The following is a 21,455-nucleotide window of genomic DNA, read 5'->3' as shown; positions in this document are numbered from 1 at the left end:
ACGGTTCACCTTCATGCTGGGTTTTTCCTCGAGCCCGAAAGTTTATAAGTTGGGTACCATTAGGCTCTCAGGAAACGGACTCGTCACCATGCTTCACTTTCGGAGCAATGGTTTTTCGTGCGTCCCCACCCAGCGAGACCTTGAACGTGTCGCCCTGGATAACCAGTGGTGGATGAAGTGCGTATCATTAGGTCATTATGGTGTCGCTTTCTCTTCTTTATTTTTTCTTTTTCCGCAAATGCATGTGCTCGTTGCCTTGCTTTTACCTGCTCGCGAATTCTAAGAACTGAAGCTCATATACTGCATCACCTCTGCACCAAGTATATTCGGCGTCCAATTATGATGAAAATGCAATTTCAAGTGATGCTCAATGAAAATGCCATTTACTTGCACGTGTTTACACGTATATTCCGCATGACAGAAAGCCAAAAGATGGGCTTACAAATGCCACAACCGTCTCTGGATACACATTGAGCTCAGTGCACTGCACGCTTTTTGCAATGGTGTGCATGAAGACATCTTGAGGATGCCTTGAAAAGCAGTTTCTTGAAGACATCTTTCTGTGTGCCTGCTTTTTAAGCTGGCTTGTTCTGTAGAGGTTACTGCGTTTCTGTAAGCTCTGCTTCTAAAAGAAAGACAGTGGTTATTCAAAATAAAAAATGAATGAGTTCCAGTTTCCATCTAATTTATTTCAATCAGTCTTTCCGATTACATGCCTATTTTTTTCATATCTGGTGTTTTTCTTTCAATCTCCATAGCCCTTTCTCCTCCCAGAACGCTGGAACATTTGCAAAGAAGGTCTGCTACATGTCATTCTGACAAATATTCCCAGGTGTTTTCGAGAAAGTTGCTTTTGATTCAACGTCGGTTTCATTTTAGTTTGGTGATGTTATAAAGACTTGAAGAACAGGCTAACTTGAATAATTATTGGACAAATGGGAAATTATACGGAGTCTTAACTGCTCTATTTTAATAGGAGTTCTCAAACTATACCTAATGTTCCCCTTTTAGATAACGTTTCTTTTAATCGTTTTCAGCCTTTTTTCGTGATTGACATTGAATTCACAAAGCACCCTACCACCCACTGTTAGACGTACTGCATTACGCGACATTTTACGTGTATCTAATAATCCTCATTGCACTACACGCCTAATGGGAGGCTTTCGAAAAAAATAAAAGAAAACAAGCAACTCTCTCACTCTCCTCAAAAAAAAAAGAAATATTCCGATTATGTGCACAATTTGCTATGGTGTGTCAGCTATGCCTGCTGAGTGAGACTTCCTCAGGGCTACGCTTCAAGACTGCTACTTGCTACAAAGGATTTAAACAAGGGTTGACGCGTGCGCTTGACCCGTAAGCGGCAGCCATCCCACATTAAATGCCAACATCAATAGCCAAGTGGTAGACGTCAACACAGCAATTTTTTTGTTTTTTTTTTCTACATGGCTTGGTTGACATGTTTGGTGCATAATAACAAAAGTAGGACGCGTTCTCCATTTTACCAGGAGGTATTTCAAACCAGAACGTTGTAAACATGCTCCAAAACGAAAACAAACAAAACAAACAGTTTGTGAAGTTCGCCTGGAAGTGAAGTGTATTTCTACCATTTGATGATTCAACGCGTAAACTTTGGTCAGGAGACCGAAAAGCACTCGCATTTATGCTACGCGATTCTGTCCTGAAAGCTGATTGATACCAAACAGCTTTAATGGCATACAACTTCGTTTCCACTGGATCAAGCATTCAACACACCTCGAATGTTCTCGTTTTCTCATTTCTTAAATGGTGCTTTTTTATAACGATGCAGTCTTCACCGAAAAAAAGGGCATCTTTATCTTCAACGCATAAGTTTCAAGTAAACGCGAGGACTTCTTAGATACAAGATAAACTTTCGCACACGTTAATTTGTACCTTCAATCATTCCTTTAGTCGCAGTCAGATCATGTGATTCTCTGCCTATACACTTCATCATCATCATCACAACAATAATAATAATAATAATACTAATAATAATAATAATAATAATAATAATCACAACCTCCACCACCACCACCACCACCACCACAATCGTCATCCTAACCACGCCCACTGCAGGACAAAAACATCTCCCATGTTCCGCAAATCAACCCGGTCCTCTGCTTTCTGCTACCACGCGATACCTGGAAGCATATCCCTGTACATACATATTCGCGGACCGAATGAGAGTCTGTGTACTTCGATAGGCTGGGACAAAAAATTGTTTTGATCGGTCAAGGCAACTGTGTCCCCCTTTCATTCTTCCTGACTTTCTCGTTTTCTGTTTTCTTTGCATGCTCACAGCATCGCAATGCTTCAGATGGCACGAATGCTCGAAATTGGTTTCAGTTGTTCAGCACACATAGTGCTTTATGATGCAATGTCAGCATTGGCCTTCGATTCTACGACACATCATGGGAGCTGCATGGTTCACGCTTTACATTCTAATATTTAACGATTGCGGTAAAGAATCTGAGTATATAGTTGAAATTTTCGGGGTGCTCACCACATGCTTATTTTTTCTTTCTTTCTTTCTTTCTTTCTCTCTTTCTTTCTTTCTTTCTTTCTTTCTTTCTTTCTCTCTCTCTCTCTCTCTTTCTTTCTTTCTTTCTTTCTTTCTTTCTTTCTTTCTTTCTTTCTTTCTTTGTTCTGCGGTGAAAATGGTGGGTCTATGGTGCGTATTGTGTGGGGCACCATAGATGATATTTGCCCACGCCCGTTATTGTAACATCCACTCTGGTGATATATTTGTAGGTAAATAAGGAACGGAAAGAAAATGCTGGCTGAGCTTTATTTTGGGCCCCTCGCGAGGAAATAAGGCGACGAACATAGCACTGGTAAACTGAAGACGAGTATGTGAAGGAAATTATTACGTTTAGGGGGGCCTACAAAATTGGGAAAGTTGGTTATGGTGTATCATTCGCAACAGTGCAATGAACGGGAACGAAAAAAAAACGAGGCAAAAAGAAATACACGCTCGCAAGTGAGGATATTTTAGTTTCGCTTTTGTTTTTGTCTATATATTTTTTCGTCTTGGACCCTTTCGCCGATTCCAGTCTCAGTATATATAGCTTGCCCCTCGCAGGACTCTGTTATGCTTGGATACCTAATCACGGATGCAGTTCAGAAATCTCTATAGACAAATATTTCCCCGCGTTGAACTCAGGGTTCGCAATAGGCGCGCTTCGTGAAATTCACTTTAAAACAGAGCGCGCTGTGTCCTAGCTCGATTTGCTTCCTTCTACCTGACGTGAATGCGACTAAACACGGCTCAGGCAGCAAAGTGCCACATGACACGTGACGGAAGCGAGGAAGTTTTCTTACCTGCCTAGATTTTGAAGATAGCCAAACCGCGCCATCGACGACGCAAAAGAGATCGGCACCATAGTGTAGAAAAAGCGCTCAGTTTGTTGTTACGGTAACTTTTAGCGCGAAATAAACACGAGAGACGAAGAAGTGTAAACTATCAACTGAATTTGTTTGAAATTCTGTTGATAGTTTGCGCTTGTCCGTCTCTAATGTTTATTTCGCGCTAAAAGCTGCCGTAAGAATGAACCAACTCGGCCAACAAGTCACTCTATACTGAGTTTGTTGGTAGAGGCTTTAATTCTGCTTCCACAAACTTCATTCCTCTATGTCGCGGCACCCACATGGCTGCGAATTTTGTAATAAACGTTCTTTAACCACAGCGCGATACAACACAATATATTGAAAACTTTAATGGCTGTTATCAACATCCTTTCCTATTGGCACTTTAGTATGTAGTGGAAACTTTTCTTCCTGTACTCCAAGTAATCCAAGCAGCCGCGCTATCTTCCGCTCATCGCCTCCGTCCCCGTTTCGGTGCCCGGAACTGTTACGTAGACGAAGCTCGTTCGCTTGCACGGGGCACGCATTCTATTCCTATCCGTTGATAAATTGGTGCATCTCGACAGAAGTTATTTTAGCATTCTGCTCGGCATCTGCACCTAGTTCGCAGCCGGCTTAGTTCCTTCGATGTAACGTGCAAGCCGTGTCCGTAGGAAAAACACCGGAATGAGGTAAGGAGTGGACGAACGGAGTATAGCGTAGCGGACGATTTATAGAATCCGTGCCCGGGCCGAGCGTAAAAAGGGAGTATGTTTCGCAACGGTGTGTCGCTCAAGCGCTTAAATGATTCGCGGTGCGCCGCGAATACGAGGCGTTCGATCTCGCTGCGGCGCAGAGAGGGCGGATGCTGTGGTTCTGCCGCCGTGGTACTCGTTTTTCACGTGATCAAGAATAAACCGGTGTTCGGCGAAAGGGCGGCCCGATGTTTCTTCACGACGTGGAATTAATAAAGCGTGCGCTACGCAGCTTTTCGATAGCCTCTGCTCAGGTATACGTAGTTGTATATGTGCGGCTTCCAGCTGGCACTGCGGTACGTGGTCACTGGCGCAGCTTCGAGGTGTGCTTGAGCCGATGAAAAAGCTGGAACGGACGGGCTCCAAGCACTTATAAGTGACCATGCTCTACTGGCACTTGTGTAGCAGAGTGTACATTGTATACACTGGACATATACTTGCGTAGAAAATGGCAATGCGGATGAATAATGAAACTTTGCTGTCTCGTTGAAAGTGAATACGGCCAGTATCATAACCGTAAATGACGAATGAGTAATTATTTAATCGGAAATTGTGTTTGTCATTCTCCAGTCACTTTTGTACACTGTTATTAGTATGTTTATCACCACGAATACCTGCGTTCTCTTGCGAAGAAGTTTCCTTTTCTTATTTTTGTGGTACCAGCAGCTCATGTATTCACGGAAAGAGTTCTTACACACTCACACACACACACACACACACACACACAAATGTCTGTGGAAATAGGAGTCGGCCAATAGAGATTCGGGCATTTAAGTGACGATGGTAGATTAGGACGCGAGGAAGGAAGGAAGAAAACAAAAAAAAAGACAAGGCAGGGAGGTTAATGAGACAGCAGTCTGGTTGGATACCCTACGCTAGCAGAAAGAGATAGCAGAGTTAAAGACGAGGGACCGAATGAGGGGAGAGAAAGAAAGAGGGAACGCACCCATTGATGCGCTGACGCGTCGCTGGATGTGGCACGGAACAATAGTCAAAGCCGTTCACAAAGGCTCGTAGCCCTTAACAAATTGGTTTAACTGCCTTGTGAGTCGACGAGCGATGTGGGCGCTGCTCTGGCACCATCTGGGCAGATTAAGGTCGATCTTTCAATTCGCCACATGGCATTGAACAGTGTTCGTTTTCCAGAGGCCAATCGAGGGAAACGGCATAACAAATGATCAATTCCTTCTTCGATGTCGCTGACCAGGCATGCGGTACATGTCAGTCACTCCAATAATTGTTGTGTATGCCGTCTGAAGGTAACCCCCAACCGAAGCCATCCACGAGGAGGAAATTCGTGCCGACAAAGTCCGGTTTGAGATCGAAGTTCTAACGTATGATTTCTTGGTGGAGTCTCGCATGTCTTATACTTGGGGAGTTTCGCTCCGCCAGAGATTTCGTGTCAGGCGGAGAAGCTGCCTTTCAGCGTCTGTCCGTGAAAGAGGTATCCGAACGGTGTGTTCTTCTTCATCGGACTAACGAACCACGTTGACTGGGGAAACGTTGGCACTGATTTAGCAATGCAGATTAGGGTCGATAACAAGCGAAGAGCTTTTTAGTTGGCCCACACGTTTTTAAATTAGCGTGAATTCATATGTGTATGCGAATAACTCTCGATTCGTTGGCATTAAGGTTGATTGTTTTAAACGCAAATATCTTCGAAAGGCATCTGTTTGGCTGGAGGCAGAATATGAGATGGGAAACAGACATTCAGAATTCTTACTAGATGTCAGTTAATTGTTGCATAGCCTCTTCGCCTCCCCTGACTGTGCCATGCGTGCGAACGAGCTAACCACGAGCCACATTTGCGTCCACAGGAAGCAGCGTACGTTCGCTACTACCGCAATAACTCTGCCTTCCAGTCTGCTGCAACGTGGTTACGAAACACATCATTGTATAAACGACTTCCACTTGGCGAGTGCCACTGCCTCGATGGCCCGTATACATAGTTGCGCAATATTCTAAAACACTCCGAGCACCCTCCTTTTCTAAATGCATAATCTTCCGCTACACCTTACACGGCCTGTTACCGGGCAGCAAAAGACAAAGCACCTAACAACGAAGAACACACCCATCCCGCAATGCCGGGAGAGCTAAGGCGATGGACGTCCCACCGCGCTTACTTGGCGCCAGCAACGAGGTCCAACGCCGTCGCCGCGCAACGCTGGCGCGAAAGGCGCGCGCGATTCCGCCGAGCCAGCTCGGGACAGCGGCTATCTTTTCAGTTCTTGTTGTCTCGAGGGCAGCCGCGAGAGTTTCCGGATCCCTTCCGAGAAAGAATACGAAAAAAAAAAAAGCGCGCGCCAAGTTAACAGGCGAGGGAGGCACGAGCCGTCGTTGCGCCGCTTTCGCATGCCGCGCGTTGCAGAGCCCGATAATTTGCGTGATGGCAAAAAAGAAGTGGCCGCTGCCCAGCTCAATGGTGCGAGGGTCCACCTCCGCCGGCCCGTTCTGCGTTAAGCTCGCGCTTGTGTACGCGCCCGCTAGCGCCAACTCTACACAACGCGGCTCGTATACACGCTTGAAGGAGGCGGCGCTTTTGGCGCGAACGCCGTTGTTTCCGAGTCTTCTCTTTGGCGTCCTTTGTGGAGCGTTCGTATATGTAAGAGGTGCCTCGCAAAACAGCCAGCGAGAAAGTAAATGGCTTCGGAATGGCACGCGGCTTCGCTTCGGGGAGATGATGGTTCCGCTCTCGCTCGCACTTCCTAAGGCGCAACTCGCGTTTCTTTTTCTTCTTCGGTGAAGGCTCAGCCGTGGAGGCGGTCCTGGTATGATGTATAGCGTTGGTTTTTTTTTTTCTCGCAGCTTGTCTGGGCGCATACCATTTGCCGGCCCGATATTTGCGGCCTGAGAGCTTATTCGCGTATACTCGGCAAACTGAATAAAGCGAGAGCGTTCTTCAACGCACATCCCCCCACCCAGCACTAAAGGCCACCGCAATTCCAAGCCGCGGCCGTGCGTTTCACACTGATCGCTTATATACACCTTTCTAATATCCAGATGGCACCTCGATGCACGCGATGGGGTAGCTGGGTGGCTGGTCGCTATGAGCACTCGCACTGCTGAACCCTTTCAGATAGGCTCTTTTCAAAAACGCGGCAGCAGCGTAAAGTTGGATGAGCTCCGGCCGTCTTCCTTCCGGGTTCGTGAGACGGTCACTAGTCGCATCTGTTGCTTTTCTGTTGCTTTAGAGACCTTAATTTGAAGGTTAAACGTCCCATGCATGTTGCTCTATGTTGCGATTAAACAGAACAATGAAAAACGTCCGTGTTAACGAAAATTGCGAGTAAAAAATGTGACGTAAATGTGTTTCTTAGTTCAGATGCTTCTATATTTCAAAACGTTCATTTATAGGCTACAGTGAAGATTAAAAGACATGCACGATAGGCGGACATGTTTGTGCACAATTGCTTTGTAACGTGAACTGGACAAGGTAGAAAGATATATCTAATAATTAGGAAGCACTAGTATACTGAAGATTACATTTGTTTCGGTGGGGCAATAGACCCATGATATCTATGACATGCAGTGCATACTGTGCTTGAAAGCTTTGACTTTGCTCAAGCATTATTAAGAAAAAGAGGACTCATCTTCCTCTATATAATGTGAAAAAGGAAGATTAGGTTGCAGTGTACCAAGTATATTTTCGGAATGCAATCAACTGAGGACTGTAGTAACAAGATGAGTATAAAATGTATACGACAAGCGCAGTGTGCGGTGCTGGAAACTCAGCTTATGCGGCACTATATCGGTTCAGAGTAAAAGGAAACATCAACAGAGGGGAGGGCGTGGATGCCTCGAGAGCTATTGGTAGACGTGTATCTCATTAGGAACCGGATGACTAAAACAAAAAAGTTGTGAGAACAGTAGCTCTTCCAGAAGTAGACCGGGGCTGCAACGTCGGCGCTTAAAAAATTAAAAAGAAGATATCGAGGCTTAGCCTTTATTATATAGGCTGTGATATATCCTTCTCTACTTTATCCGCCTCTCGCTTTCGAAACTTCATTTGTTTATATTTCACGAGAGCTGCTTTTGAATTTGCCGCCGCCGCCGACTTCGCAACGTGCCGAAGCGTCCCTATATACAATGACTGTCAAAACATGCCCATACCAGCGAGAACAGAAAACGTCCAAGCCAGCAGTTATATCTGTCAAACGAAAGAGGCGCGGCGTCTGTGGAAACGTACGTATGTAAAACGCAATTATAGGCCTCTGACCCTGTGTACATACTGTCATCGTTTTGCTTGCAAAACGGCCGGTGTTTGAGTTGCAGTTCACGCTATCGGCACGAGCGATTCCACGAAGAAGCATTGCTCTTTCACGTTTCCCGCGCGGGACATGTGCGATGGGCAACTGCCGCAGCCCCTGCACCAACGTAGCGTTGCGTGCGAACTGACCATTGCGGAGTGAGCAAAGCACGTGACGGTTGTTGGTCGGCGCGAGCGCATGCGTACGAGGAAACGAAAAGGCAGCTATACAAATAGAGTGGCGCGAATAGACGCGTGGTTTTAGAGGACGCGCGCGCCCCTGTTTGACAGGACGAGAGAAGAAAAAGGTCTTTTCCGCGTCGCGTCCTTCTTATGAAACTGCGCGGCGCGACGTTTCGCAAAAGGGAGCCCGCCACCACTGCACAGCCGACGCCCCGCACGCAAACACAACGCCCGTGCGACAGTTCGTACACAGAGCGCGAGGGGGCGCGCCTAATTGGCCTTCTCCGGCCAACACGGGCATCAAAAGTAATGGGGCTGTTCCCGCGAAATGACCGGGTATCGTATCAGACATCGTTGTAAACAGTGGACGGGAATAGGAAGATGCGCTTCTAAGAAGGGTGACCCTCGAACACTCTGTGTACGAATGCGCTTACACGAACCGATTGTGGCACTTAATGGGTGAAGGTGCGAAAACAGACACTCGCACACACAAAGGTGTTGAAATAAAGGGTTCCTAAGTGAGACGTTATATGCTAAGGCACGTTGCCAAACTAGTTGGTTGGGGTTCACCATTTATATGGGTATAGCGCACCGTGACAAGGACACAAAAAGAGAGAGACAAAAATCTCTCTTTTATGTGTCCTTGTCGTGGTGCGATATACCTATAGAAATGGATAGGTTTCAGTGGGGCGGGAGCAAGTGCCTTGATTTTCGCTTGCTTTTTTGACACAGTCCGGTCTCTTGCATTCTTTCGCGTACTATCTTACTTCTATGCACAAGTGTCGGTAAGGTAGAATAATTATATCTGGTGGTCATCTCTTTCACATACGACATCGTACAGCATACGGGTCTCTATCAGCTAATTGTCGCCGCGGCCGGCACCCAACCCGCGGCCTTCCAGTCAGCAGCCGAGCGACGTACCAGTCTACTAAGGAAGCAGATAACAGGGAAGGTGTCTGATGAATTTTCTTCTGTGTTGATGCTATATATACCACAGGATATACGTGTCGCCGCTATGAGCCCACTGTTATTCGGACGAAATTAGTTCCTATACAGTTACACAGTTCCGGTATGAAGTGATTGCCATCTATTTATTGACAAAACTGTCTTCTACCTTCCTGAATTTAATTGGTTTATCACTAGATATAACCAAAGACAAACGAAAATTAGTGGCTCCACGAAGAGCGAGAAACTGCTGCAATGTATTCGTGAAGCTCGTGTGCATACGCCTACAGAGTTGAAGTTTTCCGGTGCGTCAACCTTGCTATTGGGAGCACAATTCGCTTGACTTTACACCATTTTGAAGTATATCGGGGATAAAACCTAATATCCAATCGAAGCCATATTCAGTTTAGGGCGTGTTTTTTTTTTCTCTGTGGCCTCTCGCTTGCAGGAAGTTGATGCTTCCGAGATTGATTGTTTCAAAGAAAGTGAGAGCGAGAGATAATGTCGCATGCGCATTCTATAGTGACTGAGGTATAGTGCACGGTAGAAGACATTGACATGAAAAAGACAAGGAAAAGCGCAGACTATAAACTGAAGGTTCATTTTTATCACACATTGAATATAGAGATAAATAGAAAAAAAGAAGAAAGAAAGAGAAGTTAGCATTTCCGCAATCAACAAAATTCCTATACCCGAAGCTCGAGGCAGAATACCAGATCGATTATCCACATGAGCCGTTTGCCAGCTATACTGAAGCCCTTTATTCAGGAGAGCAACCGTTGGTTCGCTCACGCAGTTTACAGGTACCCGCGCCATTCTCTCTGCTTCAATATTCATCAGGGTGTGGTCATCGTTGTGCTTATGCAATACAGCCGTATTATTGAACTGCGCATGACAACCGCACCTGCTGACATGCTGAGCCAAGAAACCTTCAATGCCATTGCGTCACGTTCGAGTTCACGCAGGCGCTCATTGAGGCACCTCAGAGTCTGCACGATGTAGCACGCGCCACATGATAGCGGCAATTCGGTTTACTACATTCGTTTCACATCAGACAAACTGGGACTTGTGCCTGACATTGCAAGAGCGTTAGGGCATAATGCTTGCACATGTCAGTTTGGCAAGCTTGGAAAGCTTGTGAAGTGCGGGAAAGACAACCTGCACGCTTATGCATGGGTCGACCTTTTTCATCCGGTGTGATTTGATTGATATGCGGGGTTTTGATTGATATGTGGGGTTTAACGTCCCAAAACCACCATGTGATTATGAGAGACGCCGTAGTGGAGGGCTCCGGAAATTTCGACCACCCGGGGTTTTTTAACGTGCACCCAAATCTGAGCACACGGGCATTTCCGCCTCCATCGGCAATGCCGCCGCCGCAGCTGGGATTCAATCTTGCGACCTGCGGGTCAGCAGCCGAGTACCTTAGCCACTAGACCACCGTGACTTTGTCGTGTTTGCTCTTGTCCCTGTAATCAGCACCCTCTTCACGTCTGTGCCTTTTCTTCTTTTTTATATTTTATACCACCAAAACGAGAAGCAAATCCAAATAGCCAACTTAATTTAGACGATCCACTTGACTTTGAAAGCTTGTGCTCCTGTTACAAAAGCAGGATCAGTAGGGCGGTTGTGAAGCAAGAGGTTCGCTATGCCTCTCTAAACCAGCTTAATATGTGCCAATTTAAAAGGCAAAAGCGGTCTCATAGTCCCAGGCTCATACATCCAGCGTGCGTGGTTTTCGCTGAACACGAGTTTCATGTCCAAGAAGCGGATGGAATTGTTCACATGCATTTCGTGGGTCAAGACGAGTGGACTCAAGCACTTACTAAAGGCAGCGATGACATTTGATGGAATCTCGGTTATGCTCGTTGAGCCTCACTTGAAAACTATATACCATGTAGTCGTTTACGAACCTGAAAACGCTCACGATATGTTCTTAGCTCAGCGTCTCTTTCAAGTCTCTGTCGAACTTAGCATGCAACAGATCACTCAGAATCGGCGCAATGGATGACTATATGTACACGCCACTATTTCGATAAACATCACCGTTCTAGTCTCTACAGGTATAGGTCAGATAGGTAGCTAGCAGGTCATGAAAACTGCTGACACTGACACCAGTTGCGTTTTGGAACTATACGTCACCCAGCAGATCAACACATTCTTCTACACATCAATACAAAACGTCACGAGGAAGACAATAATACATATCGTTAGGCAGGTCCCAAAATTTACTGAAGGTTCATCTTTTTTTCCTTTTTTTCAACCCTGTGGTTTTTTTTTTCTGCCAAGAGCCCTTATCTGTAACGATCACACGGATTGGCACAGAAGCTTTGTGTGTCTTTGCCGAAAAAAAACATTTCTAGGGGCAGTTCCTCATTTTATTATACCTTTTTAGCTACTTCAGACAAGTGAAGCTGAGTGCGCATTTTTTTTTCGCTTTAGATTTGACTTTTAATAAGACCAACACCATTCCACTTTGGGAATACGGATGTGACCGCACTTTCAGCTTTCTTCAGACACACGCCTGGACTTTCTTGATGACCCTGAAGCTACCCTCTTTTTTCCGACGGCTCAGTGCACAGTTCATTTTCGCGGACATAAGAAATTGCCCTGCTTAAAATAGTAGTGTGGTCATAGGATCGTCTATTCGTCTGATTCTGAGCGATATGTTGCTAGTCAAGTTCGACAGGGACTTGAAGGAGAGGCTGAACTGAAAACATGTCGTGGGGGTTTTCAGGTTCGTCGACGACTACCTGGTAGTTTTTAAGTGTGACTCAACGAGCATAACCAAGACTCCATGAAATGTCATAGCTGCCTTTAGTCAGTGCTTGAGTCCACTCGTCCTGACAAACGAGCTGCCAGTGAACAACGTTATCCGCTTGTTAGACAAAAAACTCGTGTTCACCGCAAACAACGCATGCAGGATGCATGAACCTTGGGCTATGAAACCACTTTTTCCTTTTAAATCGGCACAGTACGCTGGCTAAGAGATGCATAACTAACTTCTTGCTTCACAAATGCCCTAGACCAATCCTCTTATTATAAGATGAGCACCAGCTTCCAAAGTCAAGTGGATTGTTTAAAAGAAGTTGGCTATCCAGATTCGTTTCTCGTTTTTATGGCAGAAAACATAAAAAAGAAGAAAAGGGTCATAAGTGCAGAGATTGCTGATGACAGGGACAAAAACAAACTCGACAATGTCGTGGTGATCCCTTACATGCACCACCTATCACACCAGATGAAAAAGGTCAGCTGACGCATGGGCGTGCCGGTTCTTTTTTCCGCACCTCACAAACTTTCCTAACTTGCCAAACTGACATGTGGACGCATTAAAGAATCCGTCAAACACTATTTAGGTAACCATAGAATAGATTCACTAAAACAGCTTATTGCCTCGCGAATTCAACGCCGAATAATTTTAAGAGTCCGTCCAGTACGAGCCTAGTTGGAAAGATTTATCGCACGCTGCAATCACGTTCTCTCTTCTCACTTCCCGACGAAAGCGCTGAAAGTGAAGAAGGAAGGGATGGCATGGGCAAAGAAAATACGTCACGCGCAACTCGTGACATTTAGCAGTATTTTCTTTTTTTTCCCCTTCGAATACGCGGCTTTTTTTGGTGTGATTGCGCGCGCATGCGTGGACAAGTGGCGGCCTCTTGTGGCGATCCCTGTAACGACCGAGCGCGCCATGCTTAAATCAGCCAATGGCTGACAGATGGCCTTCTACGAGTGATTTTCGAGCTTTCTCCATCATTTGTCGCCAGAAAAAAAAACAAGTTTTTAGCTGACTTTGATAATTTATTGTGAATTCTAGACCGCGTGCGGCGTTTTATTTGGATCCGGTGTTTTCGGGAGCCTCTACAACCGATTGGCAGCGTTTTCTGTCCGTGCTCAAAAAGCGTTGCAGGGCCCCTTTAAGCCCAAACGCTCCTCGGACACAAGTTCCAGTCTGTCCGATGTGACACGAATGTAGTATACAAAATTTCGCTATCATGTGGTGCGTGCTACATAGTGCAGACTCGGAGGTGCCTCAATGAGCGCCTGCGTGAAGACGCACGTAATGTACGCAATAGCAATGAAGGTTTCTTCACTCGGCTTGTCAGAAGATGTGGGTGTCATGCGTAGTTCAACAGTACAGTATTGCATAAGCACAAATATGATGACATCCGGAAGATTATTGAAGCAGAGAGAATGGCGCGGGAACCTGACAATGGCGTGAGCGAACCATCAGTTGATCTCTTGGGTAAACAGCTTCAGTATCTGGCAAATGGTGCATGTGTGTAATGAATCTGCTACTCTGCCTCCTGTTTCGGGTGTATGAATTTGGTTGTTTGTTGAAATGCTAACGTTTCTCTTCTTTTTCCTCTTTGTATGCAATGTATGATAAATAAACCTGCAGTTCATAGTCTGCGCTGGTCCTTGTCATTTTCTTGTCCGTGTTTTCTACCGCACAGTACAAACCTATCATGAATTATACCAACAGGACCAATCGTCTGCTTTATTTATCTCCAGTGGCAGTTTTGATGACAGATAAGAGGAAGGCACATGCTACATAACCACATGTTCACTGGTCCAGGGGTACTGGTTGCGTGAATGTCACTTCGAGCAAGTGCGGGTCATAACCGATATGCTTTTCACTCCTGGGTCACCCCATTTTTATGCGTTTCCGACAGAAATCCAAATTAATAGAATCTTGACCTCAACTAGAACTTAGCTATGTTAGCCATCCTGCATCCACCGTGGTGGTGAAGCGCTTGCAGTTATCGGCTGCTGACTCGAAGATAACGAACGGGTTTGATCCAGGCCATGGCGGCCTAACTTCACTGCAGGGGTCCGTAGAATGTTTTATGTCAGTGCACGTTAAACAACACATGTTCGAAATTACAGGAGCCCTCCACTACGACATTACACATAACGACATCGTGGTTTTGGGACGTGAAACCAGAAGCGCTATTATAATGATTATTAAGCTAGCCATTGCCTATACATGCTCCTACATACTTTTGAGAAATGACTTTATGACTGCGCCAGCTACCTGGTATTTCGCAAGAGGAAGACAAGAGTGTTGTATTATTGGCGTCTAGGTGTATCACTCAACAAACATACTAATTTAAAGTCGAGGTGGCAGGCGCCGTAGAGTGCAACGACTGTATGCTGTCGAATACTTGAACTCTTGAACACCTCTTGTGTTAGGGCCAAGCTTCCGTACGCGAGAAGCTTCACCTTCATACTGCTGCGAATTCCTTGCATAAAAGAGCTTTCACTGTCGAGAAAACGCTAAGATCATGGCCCGTAATCACAAACCAACCTTGGCTTTGCCTCGAATTTTCCTCAAGTTTCTGTACCCTCTACATGTGTTATAAAGATGCAAAAATGGTAACGAGGGGAAATATTACTACAAGGTTCGTTCATCAATACGAGCCTATTTTGTACATGAAGCGCAATAAAGGCTTACAAACGGTAAGAAAACCTCAACGTAAGAATGATGATTGTGTGTAATTACTGGCTTATGGGACTGCCCATTACAGTCGCGAAAGGCAAGGAAAGACTTCTGCAATGTCATAAGGATGCCGATCTGATGTGATATCAAGCGCTGAACAGTTACACCGGCATGAGCCATGACTTTGATTTATTCTGAACTTCTCTCCCATTCCACACCCCCGCTTCTCCAGTGCAGGGTAGCCTACTGGGTACCAGCCCTGGTTAACCTCCCTACCTTTCTTCAAACCTTATTCTCCTCCTAATCCTTGAGGAACCAATAATATCAGCCCCAATAACCCGACAACTTACCAAGTGATTGCCTCTCGAGTTGTTAACCTATTGCGCCATGCGTACCTGTGTCGGTACGAATCACCCGCAGTTCCTTAAGTTCACACGTATTTAAATATGCTTTCTCGTAATTCTCCGACCAGGGCTTATTATAGCCACAAGGAAGGGAACGTCTGCTGTGTGGATGATGGAGAAGAACGCGCTGAACTGCTCACGCGGTATTCCGCTGCCATGCCGCAGGCTAGGTGACCTAAAGAGAGCAGGTCGTCTCGGCGCCGTGCCCCACCGTAAGGAGACTTCCTCCATCCCGGGAAAGTTATGAAAATGAGCATCTTAATTGCGGGTGTGCTCCTAACTGTGAGAGCGCCGGGCGTTCACGTAGACCTGAGCGCAAACGAATATCCAAGTAGGTGTCGAGCATTGCGACACCGTAGTTGCACTGAAATAATCTTTCCAACATGATTATTTAGAACGACTTGAAATTATAGCTGCGAGGATTTCCGTACAATCGACAATTACGAAATATCCGCTTGAAGAGGGGGATAGGCTTTTTATTAGCAAGAAATGACGCTCTGCCAAGTTGCAGCTGTGCGGCTGTGCACAATGACGTGGTCAGCCAAAGCGTGTTGCTCAAGAACCGACTTGCCCTGCCCTGCGGTGTAACGCATGACGACGTCGATTACTCATTTGCGCGTTTTCCATGTAAGATGACCGTATGCCTTTAGTAAAGCATTTGAAGGAAGGCTGGCGTTGAAGTCACTCTCCTTCTGCTTACACTGCTCTCCCAGTAATTTATCTATGTTTCTCTCTCACCCACTTTTATAAGCCTCTTTCCCTAAGCGTAAAGTAGAAAACCATAGATGGCGTCTGGTTAACCTCCCTAACCTCTCCCCACGGTATTCTTTCTTCGTTCCTCACATGTCCATGGGCATACCCCGTATAGAAGCACCTGTACCCTTATATTAACTGCAAAGCAAAACAAGGAGGGTTCAGACAAAAACAGAATCCCCATGCATGTGTGACGTGGCATTAATACGCCATACTGTGAGTAAGATTTCAGGTGTACCATGGTACGTAAGGAGTGAAAGTGCAGTTAAGGGAGGAGAACCGGTCGAGAAAACGGTGATAATCGGAACATGAAAGTATCGTTGTTCTCTCTGATCGCGTCTTTGAGTTCCTCCTAAGAGGCCATTCAATAGAGAGATGCGTAATTAGACACACACGTAAACCGAACACGCAAATCCGTTCGTTCTCTCAGTGTACGATTGAGCAACTGTGATTGGAAGTTCATTTTAGAACAGTACTGTTCCAGTGTGCACCTCGAATGTCACTTTTATTTCAATTTGGCGTGTTAACTGATTCCAAACACAGATTGCAGAACAATGTGAAAGAGCCGTTCAGCTCTGCGACGATGCACAACCAGTGAAGCCGCTTTGTACACATCTCTACGTGGGTAGGTACTCGACTTGATATAGTATAATGCTAGCTTCGCATGTACGATAGCTTTATAGCGCATGGTCGCCGGACTCGCCGTGATAACTTTAGTAGGCTGCTAATAACAAAATAATATCCACAGATTTCGACGTACCAATGCCCGGATACGTTTATGAGGCACTCCGTAGAGAAGGGCTTCGCGATTATCGATCATCTGAGGTTCTTTAACGGGAACGCCCTGACATTGCGCGGCACGCGCTTCGCCTCCATCGTAAGGCGACCGCCACGGTCGAGGTTTAACCCAAGACTTGCGGATAAGCAGCGTAGCACCGTGACCACTGTATCACTTAGGCAGACTGCGGTGAGCTGCTAGCTTAGCCACTGTCTACACTACAGGCCTCGTGTTTAGGGAGTGCTGGAGGGAGACGGGAGAACAAAGAGCAAGAGAAAAAGACGACTGCTCGGGCCGTTCTATACTCCAGCATTCTTTGCGGTCACCTCAACGGGCATGCTTTCAAAAGAATACGTGGTCTCGTAAAGGGTTTTAAGCTCACGCGTGGCTCTGCTAGGCGAATGTAGATTCCCACAGTCAAGTCACAGTAAAGAGCACTTCGCTCCGTTAGTGGCGTGGATACCACCACAGTAGCGCGGCTGCTGAGAGGTGTTGCACTGTATACGTTCTCACGATTCTGAGGCCGCATATATATAGGCTGACCGCGACTCATCGTGTAAACGTTCGTCGGCCACCCACCTTGGGATGATCGACTCATGGGGATTCGCAAAGTGTTGACGCAGGCTCGTTAGCTCGGACGGTGCTGCTATACCCAAGGCTCACTTTACGAGAACGCCACGTCAGTCATGTTTGCCTTGACTAACTGTTCGGATACGGTATCGCAACCGCACTGCAGTATTATTTGCATAAACCACACGCAGTCATAAACACAGAAGAATTTGCAGACGTTTTGATGCTGTTGATATTCGAAGTTTTTACAATGTTATTCCATGTTGGCTTGGAATTCTAATGGGTTACTTTTGCTGAATCTGGTTTCTTTCAAAGGCTTAAAAAAGGCTCTGCATCCAATGCATTGTTGTGACAAGCAAAATAAAGAAAAAAATTGCTTAGGCTGCTTTGATAAGTTGCCCTTTAGCAATAAAAAAGACGTGGGGGGGGGAGGGGGTAGAGGACAATGGAGATTAGGTAACTGCTGCAAGATGTAAATTTTAAAAAACGGGAAAGACGATTGGCATTCCTCCTATAAAGAATTCGACACACCAACTTACCTTTACGTCGTAAGTATTCTCGGCGTCTGGTTTCTCCACTGACCAAACACGTCCAGTTAGGTCAACTGACGAGTGCATATTGAAATGTGGTGTTCATTTCAATAGGCACCGCTGTCGAAGATTCGCACGTTCGCCTGAATTCGAACCAGCGAACTTGGAAATAGAGTCATCTGCTACACCCTGTGCCAGTCGTAAATCAGTGGCTACCTACCGTAATGCAAAGAACTACACATGTATTATATACGGATTCAAACTGCTGGTTCAGCTCACCAGTTACGCAATCATGACGAGCGCCTACATTTGCGTCAGTGCATGACGGATCTGTGTGCGTTCTTCCTTGCTACGATGTAGACTGCCTCTGCAATCCTAGGCGCAATTGTGTGCACAGTGGCTCCCACATGGTGATTGCTCGAACATGCACTACGTGGGTCGCACTTTACGATTCCATAAAAGATACAGTAGTCTTATTATAAAACGTGGGCGTCACAGTGTGCGCTGCTTGTAGAGTCATACTGCGCCTGTCTCGAAGAATGGTGTGATAGTTCAAACTCGTGGAAGTTGCGAGTAAGCGTATACGTTACGTTTGTACTCGCAAAAAGCATCTGCGAGAACGTGGTCAGAATGTGCTTACTCTCACTCGTAAGTTATGACGAGGTGTCAAGTCGTGAGGGTTACAGAACGTCTAAGTTTGTGCGCAAGCATTTTAGATTGTTTGTATTAAAAAGACGAATAAAGACAGTTTTTCAAGCATTCTCTGAGAATGCAGGTACCTGTAACAGCAGAGCCTGCTGCTGAAACGGGCCTTAAAATTGAATCTTTACACAGAAATTACGGTGGTTGCCTCACTTATAGGCTGCTGAACAACGCACCTCTGTAGGAGTCAGCCCTCAAATAAGCAAGAATGAGAGTATTTTAGGCTTTCATTCTTGCTTTTCTTGCATTCTTGCTGTGTAGTCAATATACACAGGCTAAGAATAGGAGGCTAACGTTGATGGGCACTAAACTAGAGATACCTTCTGTAAGTTCCCTGTACGAATGGAATATCTGATGTTTCTCAAATTCCTACATGAACCAACAAGTTAAACTATTGTGCGTGGTTTCCGCTGCATCATTCCTTGATAATCGTACTCCTCTCCCGAAAAAAAAAAACAATGTGAGCATAGCGGTTGCAGAGTTCGCGACAGCAGAACACATGGCTTGAGTAATATCGAGACAGTATATTACGTTCATGCTCACTACGACCCTATAGGATACACTGCAAATCATTTCACACCCTTAAGGGTGGATTTTTGAATAAATCACCCATCTTACACCTATTATTTCTGCCAAACTAATCCGCATGGGTGTAAGTTCTGCAATTCCACCTTTTGTACGCCCATTTCTCATTTTTAGGTGTATTATAGGTACATGTTAGCAAATTACACCCAAGGGTGTTTCCTTGAACGTTACACCTATCATATATGTATATAGTTTAGAGCATCAATACATATCACATCTCAACGGATGCAATCAAACCGCATGCCAAAAGTCTGGTGAAAAGATCGATGTTGCGGCATTCGTTTTCATTTCCCATAATTCATTCGCCAAAATATATCGTGCTATGTATTATATTTATTAAACCACCCCCTATTTATTATATTCAGAAGATTCCTCACATGTTCAATGACTTAATTCATGGGTTAACTTTTTGCGATTCCTACTAAAAATATTTTGCTGCGCTTATGTTGATTCTTCCCTAATTCTCACAGAGACATCAGTAAAAGAGATTATGTTGCACTTAAACATAACATGAAACGATTACACACGGTTTTCGACAGGCTATCGTGCGCGCTTTCTCATTTGAAATCACACTAAGTTTTTTGTACTAGAGGTCCTGATTTATTAAAGACGATAGTCTTTTTTGGGGACCTTCAACGCAAAAATTTTGGTCTGCCTGTCTGTCTGTCTGTCTGTCTGTACATTTGTCGGTTTGTCCACTCTATACGGCATCTGGTACTTGAAATGGCCGACCTCATCTGCAGCGCCCACCAGTGTTGCTCAAGATTGAGCGTTCATGCTTGTGCAATCGTCAATTAAAAAGCCATGATTGCGCATGTCTGTGGCACCATAACAACACGTATATATTCTGCATGTGCGTCTTTTACTAGAAAAAGCATACATTAGTAATATTAAGGGCCGTAGCGCTTATCACGCTGCGCTGACCATGCAATGCTTGCACGGAACAGGGAGTGTTTCCAACGCTTTGCTAAGGTGGTGGAATCTACCCGTCGCCTTGCGTTCTACACCTTATCACCTCTGAGATGGGCGGGCACACCCCTATCAAAGCCACACGCTTTGTTTTCTAGGAAGACTGCCAGATGGCGCTCATGTCTCACGTGTGACATGATTTGATGTTCTTTTTCGCCTTAGCTGTACGCTCGAGGCACTCAAACGCAGTGCCTACAGAATACCACTCACCGACTTTCTTGCGCAAAACACCAAATAAATGTCCTGTTCACTCTCTCCACACGCAAGACTATCTTCTTTTGACGACATTTGCAGAAACATGGAGATACGGGGACAATTTTTTACAATGGGGGTCCATATATTTCCTCACACTGAAGTATTTCGCATCAATACACGAGTCCCTGATTTATTCAGTGAGTTATATTTAGATCTATGAACATGGGTCAGTTCAAATTTAGTGTTTGTAGTATTCGCATTGCCACGGAACTAGGCATGTTTGCAATTAACAGGCTAAGCTTACTCTGATGCAGCTGCTGTGCACGCATGCTGCGCCGCAGGACAAGCTTGACGCACATACGCTAAGCACGGGTGAACTCTTCCAATTGGTCGCACCACTCTGTGGGCACTTAGTGCTCTTTTTATATTTACTTGAAATGCACGCTTGCGCGTCGTATAATATACACGTGAACGATCGTAGACAACACTAGCGCAATGTACCCGTGCCACAAAGATGGAGAGTAGTTGACTAATTGCAGCATTGTAATTGACAGTTGTTACTGTCACGTTACAATGCACTGATAATCGCACATTGGTATGCTCACACAAAATTTAAGACTTGAAATAAAAGCAAGCGCCCTTCATACTTTGTCGGTAAAAAAAGCAAAGCCCCCGGTTCTTGCTGATTGGCAGAGTGTTATTTAAAAGAAGCTAATAGCACAGCAGGGGTGTTGCTAGGATTTATGCGTGCAAGGGAACAGAAAGAGGAAAAAAGGGGGCCTGGCGCAATTTGTATGTAAATTTTTGCCTGTAGTTGCATACGTGCGGATCCGAATCGCAAGCTTTATTTTTATTTTTTTGCGAAATGGGCCAAATCCTGACCCGAAAGTAGCTCAAATGACACTCAATTGGCTCATACATACGTTCACGTTTCCTTTAAAACAGTAATATTAAAACATTATTTATAAATATTACTGTTCTAGAAGAACGTTGATAGTATGTATATGTCAAGGCAGCGTTAGTTGAGCTTGTTTCGG

At 45.3% G+C, this 21,455-nt stretch overlaps 1 long non-coding RNA gene across 2 annotated transcripts in view; it reads right to left on the bottom strand.

Moving 5' to 3' along the window:
- LOC142786481 (uncharacterized) overlaps positions 1 to 18,173 on the bottom strand; it is an 85,761-nt gene extending 67,588 nt beyond the window's left edge. For both annotated transcript variants that reach the window (XR_012889068.1, XR_012889067.1), the window contains exon 1: positions 17,977 to 18,173. This is a non-coding gene — a long non-coding RNA (uncharacterized LOC142786481). The remainder of the gene's footprint in view (positions 1 to 17,976) is intronic.
- Positions 18,174 to 21,455: the final 3,282 nt, after the last annotated feature.

The sequence above is a fragment of the Rhipicephalus microplus genome, chromosome 2, assembly GCF_043290135.1.
Source record: "Rhipicephalus microplus isolate Deutch F79 chromosome 2, USDA_Rmic, whole genome shotgun sequence".
In the NCBI taxonomy this organism is placed as follows: Eukaryota; Metazoa; Arthropoda; class Arachnida; order Ixodida; family Ixodidae; genus Rhipicephalus; species Rhipicephalus microplus.
Note: the sequence above shows the minus strand (reverse complement) of the source record. Positions and strands in the feature narration are given on the sequence as shown.